Source organism: Crocuta crocuta, unplaced genomic scaffold (assembly GCF_008692635.1).
Source record: "Crocuta crocuta isolate KB4526 unplaced genomic scaffold, BGI_CrCroc_1.0 scaffold154, whole genome shotgun sequence".
Taxonomy (NCBI): Eukaryota; Metazoa; Chordata; class Mammalia; order Carnivora; family Hyaenidae; genus Crocuta; species Crocuta crocuta.
In genome coordinates this window covers 11,101,097-11,121,096 of record NW_027530545.1, presented here as the reverse complement: position 1 = coordinate 11,121,096, position 20,000 = coordinate 11,101,097, and the positions used below count along the sequence as shown (strand labels likewise).

The 20,000-nt window shown below is 39.7% G+C and overlaps 1 protein-coding gene across 8 annotated transcripts in view; it reads right to left on the bottom strand.

Annotated features, from left to right (window-relative positions):
• QTMAN (queuosine-tRNA mannosyltransferase) overlaps positions 1 to 20,000 on the bottom strand; it is a 332,000-nt gene that overhangs the window by 96,738 nt on the left and 215,262 nt on the right. The gene's annotated exons all lie outside the window — the stretch shown is intronic.

Below are 20,000 nucleotides of genomic sequence, written 5' to 3'. Positions count from 1 at the left end.
AAAAATGCTCGAAACTTCCTTAATACTGGCCATTTCTGCTCACATGACTGTTCTCTATCCCTGGGAACCTGGTATACACATTTTTATTACATTGACCTTGAGACTATTCCTTGAATATTCCTTGAATATTTTTTCAGTGCCATTTCTCCCATCTTCCCATAATTCTTTGCCATATAGTTTGGTATCTGTTGATTATTGCTAGATGTACCTAAATAAAATGAAATCAAGAAGCGCACCATCTATTGGGGAACAAACCAGTAGTGCTTAGAACACACACAGACCAACTAACTTCTGGTGGAACATATAAAGAATGGACATTCCAACTTTTTAAAAAGAACTAGAGATTAATTCTGACTTGGGCGATCAGTAAAGGCTTACAGGCAGTTTTAGTTGAAGGAGTTTGAAAGGCAGAGAGGGGGAAGTTCTGAACTGAGAGAATGTTGTGATCAAAGGAAAGGGATGTGAAAGAACATAAATTCTTCAGGGAATGACAAGCAATCCAAAGAGGCTGGAGCCAAGTCCCAGAGTCTGAGGTGTAGAGAGATAGACTGAGGCCAGACAACAAGTGCTTTCTCAGAGTCCCTGAGGTGCATCTTGAGACTTGACCCCTTCTTTGGACTTTTGAGTGAGCGAAGAAATGGAGAGTATATGCATTTAAGAGGTGGGTGAGGAAGAAGAACCATAGAAGGAGAGCAATAAGAAGCATTTGGAAGGGTAAAAGCAGAATCTGAGAGAGTAGTATCACCCTACTGAAGTGAATTAAGAGTCTCAAAACAATGTGTAAGGAAGGAATCAAGAAGCCTTAAAAATGCATAGAGAGAGGGGGGTATAAAACGCTCCATAGATACAGAGACCAGATAAAACAGAGGGTTTTTGGATCTCTTGTTACTCAAAGGGGAGTCCCTGTGGAGAGTAGGCAGAAATGAGCCTGCAGGTTACAGTGTGCACATCAAAGAGGGAGAGGCAAAGAAAGAGAGGTTGCGAGGAGAATGGGGAAGCAAGGTCAGTTTTCCTTAACAGGGCACATGTACATAGGGGTAGTCGTTAGGGTGTTCACTTGGGGACACTTGCTAGGGACACTTCAGCTGGATCCTGAAGAAACAGCAAAGTCTTGCAAGACTTTCAGGAGAGCAGCATAGCATGTGGGATTCTCAGTCACGGGGAAAGTAAGCAGGTCTTATAAAAGGGAATAGACTAAGCTTTCTTACAAAGCTGAGGGAAGAAGGAGAGGAAACGTGACGTTGGAAAAAAAGTTTCAGGTGGCAGGTGTGGAATCTATGGTGTGTCACCAGAGCATTAGACGGGGCCAATGACTTCGGGCAAGGCGAGTAGAGGTGAAGGGAACTATAAGAAGTGTGCTGAGTGACCAGAACAGGAGAGAGGAGTCGGGGACGTTCACCGGCTCTGAGGGCAAGGGCTGATGGGCAATACTGCTGACCGGGGCGGGGCCTGCTGTGGGCTGGAAACAAGGTCTCTGGCTGGAGGGTGCCATGTACATTTCAGAACCGAAACGCTTGTCTGGGCGCTTCTGTGCTTGTCTCATAAAGCCCTCTGAGATAAATTACCTTCTATATAAGAATGCTGCAAGGAATAAATACATGATTATAGACAGATGAAACACAAAAATGGTGTTAACTCCTTGTGTATACTCTACTAAAGTAATAAATTAATTCTTGATTTAAAAATAAAGAAACTTGGGCAGATACAGATCATAGTTTCATATCTGACATTATTGAAGTATTATGGGAACCAACCAACCTTATTCCTGAAACAAATTCAAAAACACTGAGGAGATTCAAGGAACTAAAATCCGATGGTAAAGTTCCCACTGATCACCACAAAAGGAGAAAAAAAAAAAGTAAATGATGACGATATCTTAACTTTAAAAAAGAAGGTATTTTTAATCTCTACACCCAATGTGGGGCTCAAACTCACAACCCTGAGATCAAGAGTCGCATGCTCCATCAACTGAGCCAGCCAGTGGCCCTGACAATATCTCAACTTTTAAACAAATGAAACAAATAGCAAGAGAAGGAACATCTGTACATATCTGGAAAACAACAATAAAGCGACAGAAGAAACCTATTTGTTTATGTCAGATAAAGGATGCCAGGCAAGCTTAAAAAGGATTTTAACAGAATTACAAATTTGGTGCAGGAAGGATTCACACACACACACACACACACACACACACACACACCCAAAAACAAAACTCTATCTCTATCTCTATGTATCAGCAGGCATTGAAACAATGTAACTTTATCTTAGAAATCAGTATCATGACCCAACTTATTCTTAAAATCCATTTATATTGGCCAGCAGGTGAGTAAAATTGCCAATTAAAAGGGTTGTAAACAATAGGAAGTGGTAACTGACACGGAATTTAGCTGTGGGCAAGGTGCTAAGCCTGCTTCCTAAATGTTTGCAAGGATGAACAGAAACCCGTGCTAACACAGGCTGTGGATGACTGCCGTGATAGGAGATGGTCAGTGGGGACATGAAAAGGTGCAGAATATAAATATGGACCGTAAGCAAAAACTCAGCTTATTAATGTTTTGAAATTCAGAGAGAAAATCCTGAATGCAAGTGGGACACATAGGAAATGCTGTTGAGAGTGTCTGGAGTTTGACAAGATGAGCCTATGATGATGTGGTCAGCAAACTGATGCCACTTTTTTATGGATTATGGTGTGCAGAGAAGGAAGACACCGAGTCTGTGGGGACAGAGGGCTGTGCAAAAGCTGGTTTCATCTGGGGCACCTGTAACTGTATATGTTTGAAAATTAGAGAGTTCTTAGAAGAGCAATAATAATGATTAAGGCAATGGAAGAATTGATTTATGAGGACAGATTAAAGGAGCTAAATATGAGTAGCCTAGTTAAGCGACAAGTAGAGGGGTATATAATAGGAGTCTCACAGGGAAGAGAATAATTATTTAGCTGGGTACAAGGGGGTATAACTAAGAGTAATGAGATGAAATTAAGAACGGGAAAATTTAAGCTGAATTTCAAAAAACCCCTCCCTGATGGTATAATGTATTAGCTCACGGAATAAATTCCCCATGGAAATTTTATACTGAGGGGAACTTAATAACAGGACTGCACAAAATACCAATAAATAATACAGATAATAATCCAGTATTTGAAAGAAGGTGGCTACATGCTATGCTGTCCTTGCTTAGAATATCTTCCCATATTTTTCTTTGATAGTCTGTTTGTATATGGTGATTGTTACTCAGAGAAGTATTTAGGCAGCTAGCTAAATCAAAAAGGAAATGTGTCCTTTAAGGTGAGGGAAGTTAGAATCATTTTACTTTGCATACACTCTGCAGTAGCAAGCTGAAACAATTTTTTACTACTTTGCTCTAACAGGACTGGTCAGGGAGCAAGCTGGACAAATGTATTCATATTTCTAAAAAACAACAAAACAAAACAAGCCACATCTAGCATCCCACACAGAGTCTATTCTGATTCTCTGTGCCATGAAACTCATATTTTCATAGACATGTTTAATATAAACAATTTATTGCTATAATAGAAATCAAAAAACTTTATTCCAGCTTTTCTAAATGTAGTTCTATGGTCAATTACTTCACATCAATACCAAGATCAAATAGGCATAATACTAACAAGCAGTTTGCTTAATAATAGTCACCACACTAATTAACCCATCCAGAACATTCTTAATCAGACTCTATTTGTAATGTACAGTTAAGAGAAGCTTGGCAATAAACTGTTCTATGCTAAAAAAGAAAATAATACCTTACCGATGGGGTGACACTGGCTTTCCTATTGAACTGGACAGAATGTGCTGTCCTGGCATTAACTCAAGAGAGTGACTATGCAAATAAGCTCATGTCTGAACACTTCCTTTCTCTTCCCCAGCTCCAACTCTGGTGGAGGTGTTAATGAGAAGAGAAAAGGTCCTGAGATAAGGAGTGAAAGAGAGAAAAGAGTCAGAAGAAAACCAGTCGGCTGCGTTTTAGAGCTTATGCCAGATCTGCCTTTTAATAATCACCCAAGTTTTCTTAAGGAAGTGCTACTGTCCACCTTCCTCATAGATCGTCTTTCCCTGTTTCCGAGTCTCTCAGCTCTATCAGGACCTGTTTTTACTTTTAGGAGTATTCTGATTACTGTAATCATTTCCAGTCTATTATTAGCCACGGGGCCCTCCCCCAAACATTTTCCCCAGCCAATAGCTAATCTGTGAAACTGAAGTAGAGCCTCCCTCCTGCCTCCTGTCCTCACAATCACCCTTCCTTCCTCGCCATCTCTGTCTGCAAACATGGTTCCAGAGGCATTGCCACAAAACCCCAGCACTATGGTGGGCAATGTTCAAAGACACAGCTGGTGCTGTGGTCAAAGACCACGTCCACACACACAAACTCAGAGCTGGCCCTACAGGAATGGCCTTATTCAGATCAATCTGGAAAGACTAGATTTGAGAGTAGCTTTAAATGATGTTAAGACTGATGGCAAATGCAGGAAATGCTCTAGGTACCTTAGCTTATTTCTGCTAAAGTTGAGAGGCTAGAGTATGCTTAGCTGACTAAGGGAGGTAGTCAAAAGGAAGGTGAGAAAATAAAGCAACTCAAGTACACTTAGGACATGAAAATCAAGTCGTGTGCTGTGGAAGAGAATATCGTGGCTGACATGTGTGTCATGGTGGAATACACTGCTTAAAAATGTCCTTTTGAGAGATTTCAATAAAAAGTACTTAATATGGTGAGTTCAACCTACAGAATTTCATAAATACCCACAGATAAGAATCCACAAAACAGAGATGATCAGCGGTCTTGCTTCTCAAAACAGATTTGGAAGACAGCACGTGAAAAATGACGCAAATTAGCAGACGATTAAAGAGAAAGGCAGCGTAACTGGTCAAATATTCCAGGTTTAAGCCAAGGCAGAAAGAGGAGTGCCTTAGCAACTGTAATAAGGAAAGTGGCCCGCCCACGGGGCAGGGAAGAAGAGGGAGATGACGAAGCTCACCTCCTTTGGACATTAGCTTGGGTTCGAGGGAGGGAGAGTGGTATGTCCACCGTGTTGTATCATTAGGCTGGAGTTTTCACAAGGTGTGTTTTATGAAATACTAGAGCAGGTTTTGTGAGAAAACACATTTGGTAAATAAATGCTGGGTTAAACAGAGCTAAGTATTTCTTCACTCAAGAACTTCCCAAAGTACATGCTAGTATATGTTCACTCATTCATTCTTTTGTTTATTCAAAAAATGTTTACTGAGCACCTATTACGTAATAGGAATATTATGTTTATCATTTCTCAAACTCAACACTTCATGAAATAAGGACTCCCCCACTCCCAAGGATGCACCTTAAGACTTACTGTGTAACAAAGGATATTCTGAGAAACACTACTTGAGACCCTAGGAGATGCACAGCCAGAGACTGAGAAGATGGGCGTGCATATTTATACAGCATGGATGGCAGAGGGAGTGCGGAAGTTCACTCACAAGAGAAAATGATGAAATTCAAACCAAAGACCATACACCAAGCCACATAACAGCAGACAAAGGAAGTGTGAAAGAGATGAGGAGAAACTGAAAAAAGTGACAGGAGATATGGTTCAAGGCTAATATGGATGATAGCGGAAAAAAATATCATTTGATTTTATCACAGCAATTTCTGTGGATTCTTGGATATAAACCATACTGAGAATTGAGGAGAAAGGAAATAGGAATCAAAGATAAATAACTTTTCCAAAACCAACTGGGAAGACACATCCAGGCAGTTTAGTGATCTAAGTTCTTGGGTGATTTAGAACAAAAACTATTTACTGTTTCCAAACAATGTGCTGGAAATTAATTACAAAATTAACATTTTTAGAATTTAGCCACACAAGCAAATATCGAAGATAATTAAAGAATCATGCTAGCCCACATGTGTCCAATATATCACTTATATGGTAAGCAGATTTATATAAAACTATAAAGTATAAAAGTAAAAATCTTGGTCTAGCATTCTCATGTGTACACATATACCCCCCTGTGTCTCTTGCCACACTATCTTCACTAAATAAAGGAATCACAAGCAAGAAAATCCATCATAATTAAAACTAGATGTTTGGAGACCGCAGCATTAAACAGAAAGACAGACTTATGCTTGGTTGGTTGGTTGTAGGATGCCTGTTCTTTCCTGGAGATGGCTAAGGGCTAATACTCATAAAATAGATGGCACATGTCTATGAAGGCTGTTTCAATAAGAAACTCCTGGCGGAACAAAATATGAACAAATTCAAATCACAGATGAGTCCATCACAGTCCACATGCACATAGCACAGACGCTTTGGGGGAAGAGCCATCCAACGCAGCCGTGGCTGGTGAAGCCATGTTGTTTAGATGTTCAGGGTTTGGTGCCCGAACCAAATTTCATCTCCCGTGGTGTAAACTTGCAAAGTCAACATGAAATATTGACAGCAGCCTGTGAGGGGGCACTGGCACTGGGAAAGAGAGACTTACTTAAACTATGAAGAATCTGTTTTGTGACAAGATAGAAAAAAAAAAAGAATCCAGAGAACTAGCTGCAGTTAAAATTAACAAGCAAACCCTACTTATTAGTCTGAGAAATGCATGCTGAGACTGAAAGCAAATTTGTGGTTATCAGACTGGCCTCATTAGCCATGCCTGGACCCAGAGATGACACTCTTAATGATGACAGCACCTTCTCTTATAGGCTGCCCAAAAGACACACTGCAGCTTCCTCCCCTATTTAAGGTTCATCATTTTTTGATGGCTGTCCTTCAAAGAGCTGGGACGTATGGCTCTCGCAGGAAAAGGTGGACCTGTGCTCATGAACCTATTGCTTTTATTTTTATTTCCCATCACGACTTCTAAGAATCATTTCTGATAATCTAACACTTTCACATACCTCACTACCATTTGTTTACACGATCTCCTCTGACAACACAGCTCATGTGTTAGTATTATTTAACGTAAACAGTTATTTCTCAAGTCCCCAGTCTCTCTTGATTTCAAAGTGTTTTAGATTGTATATATTGCTAATTTAACTGCCTACCACTAAAAGCAGTTTGTCTTGTGCAATTTTACAAAATCCCTTGAGAATAAATACATTGTTCTCACAGAAAAGTTAAGGTCCTTGTAAATGTATGAGAAGAAGAAAAGCTACCTTGCATGTTGACAGAACAAATGTTTATCAAATTCAGAGCCACTTTTGTGTGTAAGCTTTCTTCTCATGATCTCTACACCCCAAAAAGAGCTCTCTTAGAACAATAAAACCCTCTAGTTCACACAAGCTTTCCTAGAGCGATTCTACATAGGTAGGTAGGACTGTAGGCTAAACTGAAAACAGGGCATCTTTATTTTTCTACCTCCATTTCAAGCATTCTCCGCTCACTGACAAGTAATTCCCTAAGATCTTCATAATACTTTCTGATTGCCTGGGTTCTTCCGCCACCCCCCACACTTACCATATGTCTCTTTGTAACCTATATGTTAGAACTAAGCCCCACTTTGGATCTAGCCCTGAATCCTGCCTGGCTCTCCACTGTTGGTCTTTTTGGAAGCCAACCTTAAACTTCCTCCCACAATGTGTTAGTCACCTTTCACACTCGGTGTGTTGCACCCTTCAAAGGGGGCAAGTACCTTAACTCAAGGGAACTTACCACAAATGGAATCATTTCAAATACCATAGTGAGCCCATGCAAAAGATTATTTGGGGAGGGCAGGTGGAGAGAAATCACTGTGTAGCAGAGTAAGTCAGTCCACTCAAGCAACGGGCATGTTGAGTTAAGGATAATCCAGGTTGTATCACTACACACGCACTTCCTGTGCTTGTGAATGTATTCAAATCACTTAATTTCTCTGAACTTTCATTTTCTAATATGTAAAATGGGATAGTATCTGTTTCTGCAAATTTCTTGAAAGGATTAAAAGCGAACTGTGATGTGTAGAGGAGCACAGGTAAGTCAACTTCCCACATCTTTGCTCATTCAGGTTAACACCCATACTTAAGGAGTGAGCCCTAAGGCCATTTTGGGTAACACCAAATTTCCCAGTTAGTCAGTGAATGAGAAACTGCAATCCATCAACAAATATTCACTCAACAAATATTTAGGCTCCTCCTATGTTATATCTGTAATTACAAAACCCTTAGTGCGTATGTAGTAACTCACTTAGTTTAGTCTCTTAGCCCCTGAAAGTGTAAATTATCCATATCACCTTTAAACTAAACGTACTGATTCTATTATTAAAATAATCTAACTTTTAAATTCAAACTCAGTAACTTGCTCATTATTTGTTTCATTAATAACTCAAGAAGCAAAATTTCAATATCTCCTATCCTTTCACCTTACTTAATTTAATGATAGTTTATAAAAAATGAAAAGGTTCCCAAATGTGGATCTGATGTAACCTCTTTCATGCAAGAGGAAGTAGCCATTTCCCATACACACAGACTCAAAGCAAGCAGCTTTGCGAGGCTATCCTTTGTTGGCAAGTAACTATTCTCACTACTCTGGGAATCCCATGTCTTCTGTAGCATCAAGAAAGCATTGAAGGAAACTCTAAAAAATTGTGTCTAATCATGTGTTTTATCCCATGATTATTTTTTGAAAAGCCGTTATTTAATAGTTGAAAGCAGGATGGGAAAAGGTGTTGACATTATAAAAGGATCACTTTCTCCTTCCTAAATAAATGTTTAGAATTCCCCTTAGGAAGCGTTTCCAGCTGGAGACTCTTCTTTTTGAGCATGATATCATTTTCCTGGTGCCATGGACTGAATGGCGTTCCCTCAAAATTCGTATGTTGAAGCCGTGACCTCTAATGTGATGGGAGATAAGAGTCTTTCGGTGGTAACAAGGGTTAAATGAAGTCATAAAGATTGGGCCCTAATATGGTAGGGGTGTGGCCTTAAACGAGGCAGAAGAGATCTCTCATTCTCTATCTTCTTCCTGTCCTCCCTTCTACCACCACGTGTGAGGACACAGCCAGAAGGCAGCCATCTGCAAGCCAGGAAGAGAGCCCCACTCAAAACCAACCATACGGGCGCCCTGATCTCAGGTGTCCAGCTGCCAGAATTGTGAGAAAATACATGTCTGTTCTTTAAACCACCCAGTCCACGGTGTTTTGTTACGGCAGCTTGAGCTGACCAATCCAAACGGAGACCGCTGCGGAAAGAAGGAGAAAGGGTCAACACTGATGTGCGAAATTTCCTGAACAGAGTATCAGGGAATTAATGGGGTAGGAGGCACTGTGTTTATGTTGACAGACAGTGACAACAAGAGAATGCTGTCAGAGAAGAGAGAGCTGACGATCAAAACCGATAAAAGAAAGAATCTGGAGGACAAAGAAGAGAAAATGTTTGTGAATTTTACTGTGTGGCACAAAATGTTACTTGTTGATTAAGAATGAGAAAAAAGAATAGAGAACGGAGTGTTAGGAAAGACATTTTTCCTAAAAATTTGTTTGGCTGTGAATAAAGTCACTTAACCTTTCTACACCCGGGTTTTCTCAACTGCCAGTGGGAGATTTCTCATAGAAGAATGAGGACCGCACATCTTATCAAATCTACTGAGTTGATGTTCTAGTCCCTATTCATGGGCAAGATGGCATACTGGGTCAGCAGGGCTCTAGGCACATTGTTATGGTTTCGAATTCAGGGCTCTGCCACTTACTTGCTGACCTGGGGAAAGAGCTTTTTCTTTAAGGATCAGTCACCTCATCTGTCAAATGGGGGTAATATTAATGCTGCCTTGCAGAATAAGGTTTTCCATATCGCTTGGACAGAGTAAGAGCTCAGTGAACACATTTTTTTTTTTTTCAATTACTGGTAATAATGGTGAAGATTATCATTACGTAGTCATTGTTACTAAAAAGATACTCAGTATTTAAAAATTCTGGTCTCCACCTCCACCGTAATTTCATAGTTAAGCCTACTTTCTGAACCACACTGATGCTTTTTTAAAGATATGTTTTTCTTGTTAACTCTTACCAGTTAGACTTTAGCATCCATGTAAGACAAGCATTTTAATACGTCTCCTTATTTTCATTTGTATACTAATCAAAGATTTGTACTCATGCCTAGAGGCACATGAATTACAAAAAGGCCTAATGTTATAAATCAAACAAATATATTCCTCCTATTCTATTATTTGTTTCCTTTGGTACTTTTTGCCTACCTTTCACTTTTCCTTGTCTTCCCTTTTATTCTTTTCATTTTTCTAACTGAGAGTTTCCATCTTTTCCCTTCTTAAAGCTGCACAAACCAAGAAAGTAAAACCAGGAAATTTAAAACATCAGTTTCCAGGTCTCTGAAGCATGAACAGATGGGCATCAAAAAAATCCAGTCCTTTTTTTCCCCCTTTTTCATTTGCCCATCCACAATCTGAATAAATCAAAATCACCAGCAAATCTAACTTATAGCATAACCCGCTTTTTTTTTTTTTCTGCTACCATGTTAAATGCTATGGCACTAAGCACTGATTCACTTCAAGTCCTGATTCTATTGCTGCCTCATTGTTAAGCCACAGAACCTGACTTTATTCTCAGTTGGTATTATTGGAAGACACAGTTTTGTTACTATTACCTTTGAAATAAAGCCTTCAAGTATACGGAGTGAGTGGACAAACACTTCCACTTACTTCAGGTTTTCTCCACCTTCTGATATGGAAAGTTTGGAAAACAGGGGTAAAAATATAACAGATGGGTAAATGTTAGGTTATTACTAGAATATGATCAAGGCTTGAAGGTAAAGAAAGGCCTTAAATACTGAGTGAAAAACGTTCAGAGAAAAATCCATTCAGTCACCATTCCACAAACACTGGATTGCCCACTCCGTGCCGAGCAAAGGGCCAAGTTGCCCTCGTGAAACACACTACGGGGTAGGTGCTCTGATCAGGGAAGAGTAAGTGTTAGGATGTTGGGAATCCAGTCCTGGAGGCAGGGCTGGTGCCAAGGAAGGTTCTCTAGAGAAAGGGATCTTTCAGTTGGGGCTGCAGTGGTAACTTGAAGTTAGCCAGTTATGGGCTGTGCTAAGAGTTATAGCATGTGCAAAGGGCCTGGAGGGAAAACATAGTCCAGATGTAAAAAGCAAAAAAAAAAAAAAAATGCCTGGAGTGTCAACTGGGTGTGAATAGGAATGAAGTTGGGGGAGGGGAGGAACACAAATGAGGTCCAAGGTATAACCAGTTGAGGGCTTTTCTGCCTTCAAAATATAAGGGAAGTAGTTTTGGGCCATTTGAGAAGTTTACAGGCAGACTGGGGCTAAATAAACACTCGGCTGCGGTGTGAAGAATGGATAGGGGACAGCATGGCAGACCAAACACCAATTTTAAATCCCTCTTGCCTTTTGAATCGCCACTAAAATAATGGTATGGGGATTTTTAAAAACAGCATAGACTTTCAGGGACAAAGAGGAACATTGAGAAAGATGACCACAGGAAAGAAATGGCAACTAAATTTCAGAGGGTGGAAAGCACAGGAATGAGTGGTGTTTGAGCAAAGAGGAGGAAGCAGAACATGTCTGCGTGCAGATGATTTTGTTTGTGCACGTGATGTTAGCCAAGAAGCAGCAGCTCATTTGTGGCAGAGAAATGCCAAAGGCTCAGGTATCGGACATAGCAGGTACCTAGGGAGGTGCAGATGCCGAGCAGAACTGGAAACAGAACTGGTAGCAATTCTGTATGAAGTGAGCACACACCCCTCGGATATGACAACCTTCCCGAGCCCAGTGCAGCCAGGCATCTGCCTCTGGTCTCTCCTCTCTCCCCACCTCCCACCCTCTGCCTCAACAGCAGAAAGGTGGCTTCCTCACTTGAGGGGCTCAGTAAAGCTAAAGGCAAGGGTGAAGGAAGTTAAGTGAAAGTATGGCCACTCCTCTCCAGTGCCCTTCCCTAACCATTTGGCTCTCAGACAGTAAGAGATTCCTCATCCAGGCAATTGGAGGAGGCTTTCTCTAAAAACTAACTGGAATGACCTGTCGGCAATGACATGTGGGGACGCCACAAATGAATTTCTTGTTTGCTCATTCTATGAAAAAGGTCACTAATCCACAAGCCTTGTCTCTGAAATTCTAAGCATCTTTCAGATTCTCACTCTCAAATCTTTTTTTTTTTTTTTTTAGTGTTTTGGGGTTTTATTTTATTTTTTTACAAATAGTTTATTGTCAAATTAGTTTCCACATAACACCCAGTGCTCATCCCCATGAGTGCCCTCCTCCATGCCCATCCCCCCCTCCTCCCCACATCCATCAGTCCTCAGTTTCTGTCAGCATTCAAGAGTCTCTCATGGTTTGCCTCTCTCCCTTTCCCCCACCATTTCCCCCCTTCTTCTCCCCCTTGTTCCTCCGTCAAGTTCCTCCTAATCCTCCTATACGTGCAAACATATGATATTTGTCCTTCTCTGCCTGACTTATTTCACTCAGCATAACACCCTCAAGGTCCATCCATGTTGCTACACATGGCCAGATTTCATTCTTTCTCATTGCCATGTAGTATTCCATGGTATAGATAAACCACATCTTCTTGATCCATTCGTCCATGGATGGACACTTAGGCTCTTCCCGTGTTTCAGCTATTGTTGAGAGTGCTGCTACGAACATTGGGGTACATGTGCTCCTATGCCTCAGCATTTCTGTATCCCTTGGGTAAATTCCTAGCAGTGCTATTGCTGGGTCATAGGGGAGTTCTATTGTTAGTTTCCTGAGGAACCTCCACACTGTTTTCCAGAGGGGCTGCACCAGTTTACATTCCCACCAACAGTCTCACTCTCAAATCTGAATGGAGAGCCAGGGACTATCAGACATTTGAAGAAAACTAGTAACATCAAATAAATATGACAAAGCAAACCAGTATAGAAAAGGAGCTTGAAAGACACTGAGACAGAGGGAAGAGTAAATGAGAACTTTAAAAAAATCCTATCATATCCACAATGATAAAATAAGATTTTGCATTCATGGTGAGAAAAATAGAGTAAGAAAGAACATTTAGGAACAGAAAAGAGTGCTTGCAAATAAAAATATCATAACTAAAAAAAAATCATTGGAAGAACTAGAAGATAAAGTTGAGAAAATGTTACAGACAGCAGAAAAACAAAAATGAAAAGAACAGAGTATGAGAAGAGAAAACAAAACCAGGTCCATCTAAGGTTCAATATAGGCAAACAGGAGCTGAAGAAAGGAATTGGAGAAAATCGTGGGGGAGAAAATCAAAGGAAAAACATAAGACAATCCTTAGTGTTGAAAGGAATGAGTGACCAGCATAAGCAGGGAACAAAAATCCAATCCAAGCAGGATTATGGAATTTCAGAACACCAGGTGTGAAAAAGAAAATCTAACACCTTTTGGAAGAGCAAACAGGAAGTCACATGCAAGGAATCAGAAATAGACTAGAATGGGAGTTCTCAACAGGAAGTTCAAAAAGTAAAAAACAATAGAACGTTACCTCAAACTTAAGAGGAAAATGATTTTCAATGAGAGCTCAAAATTTAGTCAAATATCAATCAAATATGAGACAGATCATTTTCAGGCATGCAAGATCCTAAGAAATTTTAGCTCCCATGTACATACCTTACAGGTAGATACACCACACTAGGATAAGAATGTAAAAAACAAAGGAGAGACATGGGATCCAGTAAATAGTTGATTCAAGGGCCCAGAAAGCAACTAGAAGGAATGGAGAGGACGGGGGAGGGTAAAAATGGAGTTATCCAGGAAGGAGGTATCCAAGAATAAAAATGGAAATGATAGGCTTTCTGATGTGACTGACCATATCAAACTGATGACTTAGCAACAGCGACAAAGCTCAGGAACGAGTTTCTGATAGTGACACAGAAACCAAGAAGATAAGCCCAAAGTAATAATTAGCCCCAGGAAAAAGGTAAAGAGTTGTTCAAGGGGAAAAAAAAAAACGTAAAAACAGAATACAACAATGCTCAGCTGCGAACATATTTTACATAGCAATAATGCTATAAACACAGAATATTTACTTAATCAAAAGTTGAGATATAGCCACATTGGAAGGATAAAGTGAGGGAAAGTGCATGCTTGCACATACACATGCATACCCATATGGTAAGAGAGCTAACTAAATCATTTCTACTCTTAGGAGGTTGATAGATAATATCTATTTTAAAAATAAAAAAAAAATAGCAAGAGAAGAACATTTAAACATTTTGTCAGTGGTAGACTCTATGGTGGGGAAGAGTTTAGGGGAGGGGGAGGGAGGACTGGGGAAAGGTATTTTGCTTTGTTTTACAGACTTCTTTGTACTCTCTGACCTTTTAAAACTGAATATATATATATATATTAGGTTGAGAATTCATGACTTTAATAATCTCTGGAAATTTCTTGCCCAAATCTCTTTGAATTCTGCCTCTAATGCTATTTCTAATTTTTCCTTCTGGAAGTCCCATTAGACACACGCTGGATTCTTATTCTTTTATTTTTTAATATCTAGCTTCTAGGTCACTAATTCTCTCTCCACACATGTCTAATACTTAACTTATCCATGGAGTTCATTTAAATGAATATATAAAAATTCTACTTAGTCCTTTAAAATATGCATTAATTTTCATAGTATCTTTTATTTCTTGTGTTATAAATTTATTTTTATGCTAATTGTTTTAAAAACTTACTTCATCTTTTCTGTACAGAAGTTTCAGTATCTGAAATTCTTAAGGGCCTAAACCCACAGTAGGTTGTCATAGCCAGTTTCTGACTTGCTAAACTGTAAGAGATATTGAACAGGAAACATCATAAAGGTTTTGAGGAGATGACACATGTAGGTATCCATCATTATGCCTGGAAAGGCTACAGATTCACCAAAGGAAGGTCATAGAGAGAGATTCATACCTAAGTTTTGTCCTTCCTTAAAATCTTAACAATTTTTGAAACTCTAAAACATTTTCTTAAACTCTTAGGCAATCAGCAGGTATTTATGGAGTTCCCAGTCAAATTGAAAGCTCTGCTGTCTTAAGAAAAACAAGCAGAAGAAAAATCAGACATTTTTAACACGTGATTGAGTTTTCCTTTTCCAAGCTTTTTGAAGAGATAGTATGTTGGTTGTTTCAAGATCCCAACAATCCATTATTTTCAGGTTCAACATTATTTGCAGAAAAGCTGTTTATTAAGTTTATTTATTTTGAGAGAGAGGAAGAGAGAGACAGAGAGAGAGAGAGAGAGAATCCGAAGCAAATTCCATGCTGTCAGTATAGAGCCCGACATGGGGCTTGATCCCACAAACTGTGAGATCATGACTTGAGTTGCAATCAAGAGCTGAATGCTTAACCAAGTGAGGTACCCAAGGGCCCCATTTTGCAGAAAGTTGCTTACTTTCCACCTTAAAATAGCCTTAAAATAGCCTTTCTTTGAACAGTGGGTTCTTGAATAGGAGCAAATGTTTTCAGTAGCAAATATACACATTCATAGTTTGTATCATTGTGAGTCATAAACACAGAGAGATGCAAATATCTTTTATTACTAAATTGGATATGAGTGGAAATTTATATACTTTTAACCATAAATGTTAATATCATGTAATTTTAAAAATGTACTTAATCCATAATTTAGCTGTCTTGAGTCTGAATCTTGTTAGCATGGGCTACGTTAAAATATTGCATATACCACCTGAACTCAGTACATGCCATAATGTATACACATCCAACATTTCAATAATATATGCCAGGGTATAACGAAGTTCTAAGGGTGTGAAAAGCCAGATTATTGTAAAATTGAATGTAAGTTTGTGAGTAGAGAGAGCAAACAGCCAGATGGACTTGCAGCAATCTGCCGAAGGCCACTTAAAACCAACCCATGTGTATAGATGTATTCCAGTAGAGAGCTATAGACAACAAACCAAGAGATACGAAAGTCTTACTATGATATTATCTTTGTTAAGCCAGAAATAACATTTTGATTTTATAGAACTGGAGTTAAAACAAATCTTATTCTTTACTCTCTGTAGTAAATAAATGAGCATAATCAACTCTACTGTCTCACAGGTTTATGGCCCACAGTAGATGTTCAATAGGTACTTGCTGAATGAATGACTGCCTTGGTACACGGAAGTGGAAAGGGTTATGCATACACTATTTTATGCCTTTCTGGGTCCTGATTGTTTCTGTATACTGATGCGTGGTTTGGGTGTTTGAGTATGCTTTATTTATTTATTTATTTATTTATTTATTGAGTATGTGTGGTTTGCATATGTGAAGTAGAAAGAGGTAAGGTTGGTTGAAGGGTAATTATTTCTTGATAGAAGAATATAAAAAGTATAAACAGCTCAGCTCTTGCTTAAGCAAACTCAGCTCTTCATTCCTGATCTACAATGCAAATAGTATACAAAATAAGGTTTCATTAAAGAGTGACTGTCACATCAACAGGAAAGAGAATGAAGACCTGCTATGCAGTATTATTAGATATATTGAATTTGTTGTCACCATGATCAACAAAATACTGCTTCGAAGGACTATACACTGTGACACAGAAATGGTTTTGCAACACAGAGCACTCCTCTGATATAATTTTTTCATTTTATTGTAATAGAGTTATACCTCTAGAAGAAATGAATATGAATTTATTGATGGTGTGGGTCAGTATTAAAAAAGTAACAAATGAATGAGAAAATATCTGTGATAACTAATGATGCATTTTGGGAAAAAAATTAGAAACTTTTTATCGTGTGATACATTCATAATACAAAATAACTCTACAGCATATGATGTAAAATGGGATTTTCCTACTATCCTGGGATTTCAGCTGAGGTCCTAACCCTGAGAATTAAGATGAACAAAGGCTAAAACACATCTCTGCAGGGCTTGCTAAAGGTAGAAATATTGGCCCCGTGACTGTTACACATCACTCTCTCACAGCCTAAATCCAAGGAGGAAATTCACAGGAGAAGATGGGCTCTATGGGAACCTCTTGTAGAGATTTGGGATGTGTGCCAGAAGGGCAGGCTGGCATCTCTTTCCCCAAACTGGATGACTGCCAAGCTGCTGAAACTCAAAAACCTGCCCTCTCCTCCTGCTCCTAGAACAGAGCTCAGAAGTGTTCTTGGGAGTACCGACTGCATTCTCCCCTAAAATATAGGGCATAGATCCTGAGAATAGCCTTGGCTTCAACATTCTGAAGGTAGGGGGCTAACTGAGGTTGTCCACATGGCAGGGCAAGGAGAAAGGGCAGCAATGGAAGCAGCCTCCATTTCTTCCATTTGAAAGGGAAAGCACTCTTGATTCCCTCCCACCCTCACCCTGCGGCCCTTGTGGAGGGGAGTCTTACATGCCCCATATTGAAAGGACTATGCTCAAGAAGGTTGACTTCAGGCAAGGAGGACACCCCTTGGGTGTCCTTGGGGCAGGATCTGAGAGAAGGAAGTGATTAGAGGTCACTCCGAGAGGGTTTCGCTCATGCTAGGGAGGACCTCTGTGTGAGGTCTTCCCAGGAGTGTCTCAAAAGAACGTACCTCTGCACCACACAAAAGAGCTGGCATTGCCTACTGCTGACAGAAGGCATCTGACACACTCGCAAGAGACCCTCCAAGAGCCCTGGCTGTGTACAAGCCCTTGTCTCTTTTCCTCTAGTCCTTCCTCTTCATCCAGAGCCTGCGGTATGACCTTGAAGGGGAGGATAGGAGGCAAGAATGGAAGTCCATGTACTTGGTTTATTGAACAGGTTGCCCTTGATGGATATAATAAGGGAACAGTTCATTCTCCTCCTTTGCCACTGCCTTCAGACACATCTCAGCTCTCCTTTCTCTTCGAAGTTGGTGACAACTTCGGCACCTTGGCTTTCTGGCTTGTGATTATTTTCTTCTGGTACTGTTAGCATTTCTTTCTTTCTTTTTTTTTTCTTTCCCTTTCATGCTATACTTTAGGAATAGGAAAGGTTTTTCTTAAACGTGACACTAAAGGTAGAAACCATAAAAGTAAAGAATAGGTTTGTCTGTGTAAAAATAAAATGTTTTAATGTATCAAAAACTTCATAGATATGAAGGGTAACATGCAAAAGTGAAAAGAATATTGGAAACCTATACAACAGATGAAGAGTTAATCAGCTAACTCTTAGCAATCGATGGAGCTAGCAGGCGATCCAGGCTCAATAAAGGCAGCTACTAGCTGTGTGATTCAGCTCATTCATTTCACATCTCTGAGCTTCAATGTCCTCAGCTACAAAAGGAGGTTAATACCATTACCTACATCAGTGGGGTGTGGGAGAACTCAATAAACTAATTTGTGTATAGCATTTAGCACAGTGTTCAGCATAGAGTATGCACTCAAATAAACTTCAGTTTTGTATCCTCATCACCGTGATTAAATCTCCACGTGGCTAGTTATGGGTAGTAAAAATCAACTTATAAGCATTCGTCCTCTTTATTTTTGTCTGTATCGCCACAGTTTTTGACGATGAGCATGTGTTACTTTGGTCAGTAGAATCCCCGAACTATTTCAATTAGGAAAGAAAATAAGAATAAAGGCATGTGTGAGCCTTGGCCAACTTCACAGAGTAGAGAAAGGCAGCTGCGTGTTTCTCACTCGGGCTAGAGTCGGTCATCCTATATAGTTTCTTATACAAATGTCCCTCAGTTCCTGAAAAGGGAAAATGGTTCTCTTCCAACAGAGGCAAGAACCATCTGGTCATTCATTGATGGAAATAAATATCCAAACACGAATTATGTCTCCACCGATCAGTATATATACACACAAGACATGCGAAAGGCATAATAAAACAGTAGAAAACATTCACAGGAATAGAATCAAACATTTTGTATCACAGCTTTGTGCTGTGTTGTCACATCAGGTTTTGTTTATCATATCCCTTCATTTACTCTAATGAAAAATTACTCCTAGGACTCAGTTTCCTTTACTGGCATCGCCACTCATTCTGGGCAGAATTTTATAAAAATAGAGCAAATGGAAAGATACTGATGTCATTGTCAGAGGAAGCAAAACCATATGAGGGGCCCTGGCTCTGGTGCTCATTTAGGTCAGATGGAAGCGAGGGGAGGAAGTTCTGGGATGTATGTGTCACAGCACTGGAAATGGCTGTCCTCCACAAACAAGCCCAATTTACAACGGAGGAACATAGAAGGTAGAAGGAGGTTCCAGTTTTTAAACTATGTTACTAAGTACACATTTGCTTCTAAACTTTAAAGCAGTGCTGAATCGCATTTGGATAGAGTTATAGCATTGCTTTAAACACACACACACACACACACACACACACACACACCCCATGGAGGTAATCCAGTTACTCCTGCAATGCAGATGTGCACAAGAATGCTCCAAGTGATGAAGATAGGGCTTTAAAGTTAGCTAATTAGAAACATCTCTCTTTATAGGATCAACAGTGATACTAACTTTGAGTTCTGATTGGCCAAATTTAAATTTCAATTTTAAGATGCATGGAACACCCTTTGGACTTGCTCTTGTGTTGCACTGTCTCAAAGGGCCTTCAGTCTTCAACTTCTCTGGTTCAGATCTAACTTTTTAAAAAATAGAATTCTGCTCATCTGATATTATTAAACTGAGCTGCTCATAAATAGCATTTATCCTTTCTTGGAAGGAAAGAGAGTAAAAGTCGTATAAGTGTACTATTTTAGAACCTATCTTGATAAGGAGAAATCACTGTCATTATAACAAAAACCACACTGCTCTTCCCTGATTATTGGAATGATCCTTTTTAAAAAGGCCATCGGACCACTGCGAAGGTAAGATACAATAGTTTATGGGGAACTGTTCAGCATGAGTGCTTGGCACAAGTAGTTGCTTAATAAAGTTTTGGTTTTACAGAAATGAAGGTGATTGCTAGAAAAGTGAACCTAGAAGGGCACCTGGGTGGCTAGGTCATTTGAGCGGCTGACTTCAGCTGAGGTCATGATCATGCAGTCCATGGGTTTGAGTCCCAAATCGAGCTCTGTGCTGACAGCTTGGAGCCTGGAGCCTGCTTCAGATTCTGTCTCCCTCTCTCTCTGCTTTATCCCAACTTGTGCTCTCTCTCCCTCTCAAAAAAAAAAAAAAAAAAAAAAAAACAGA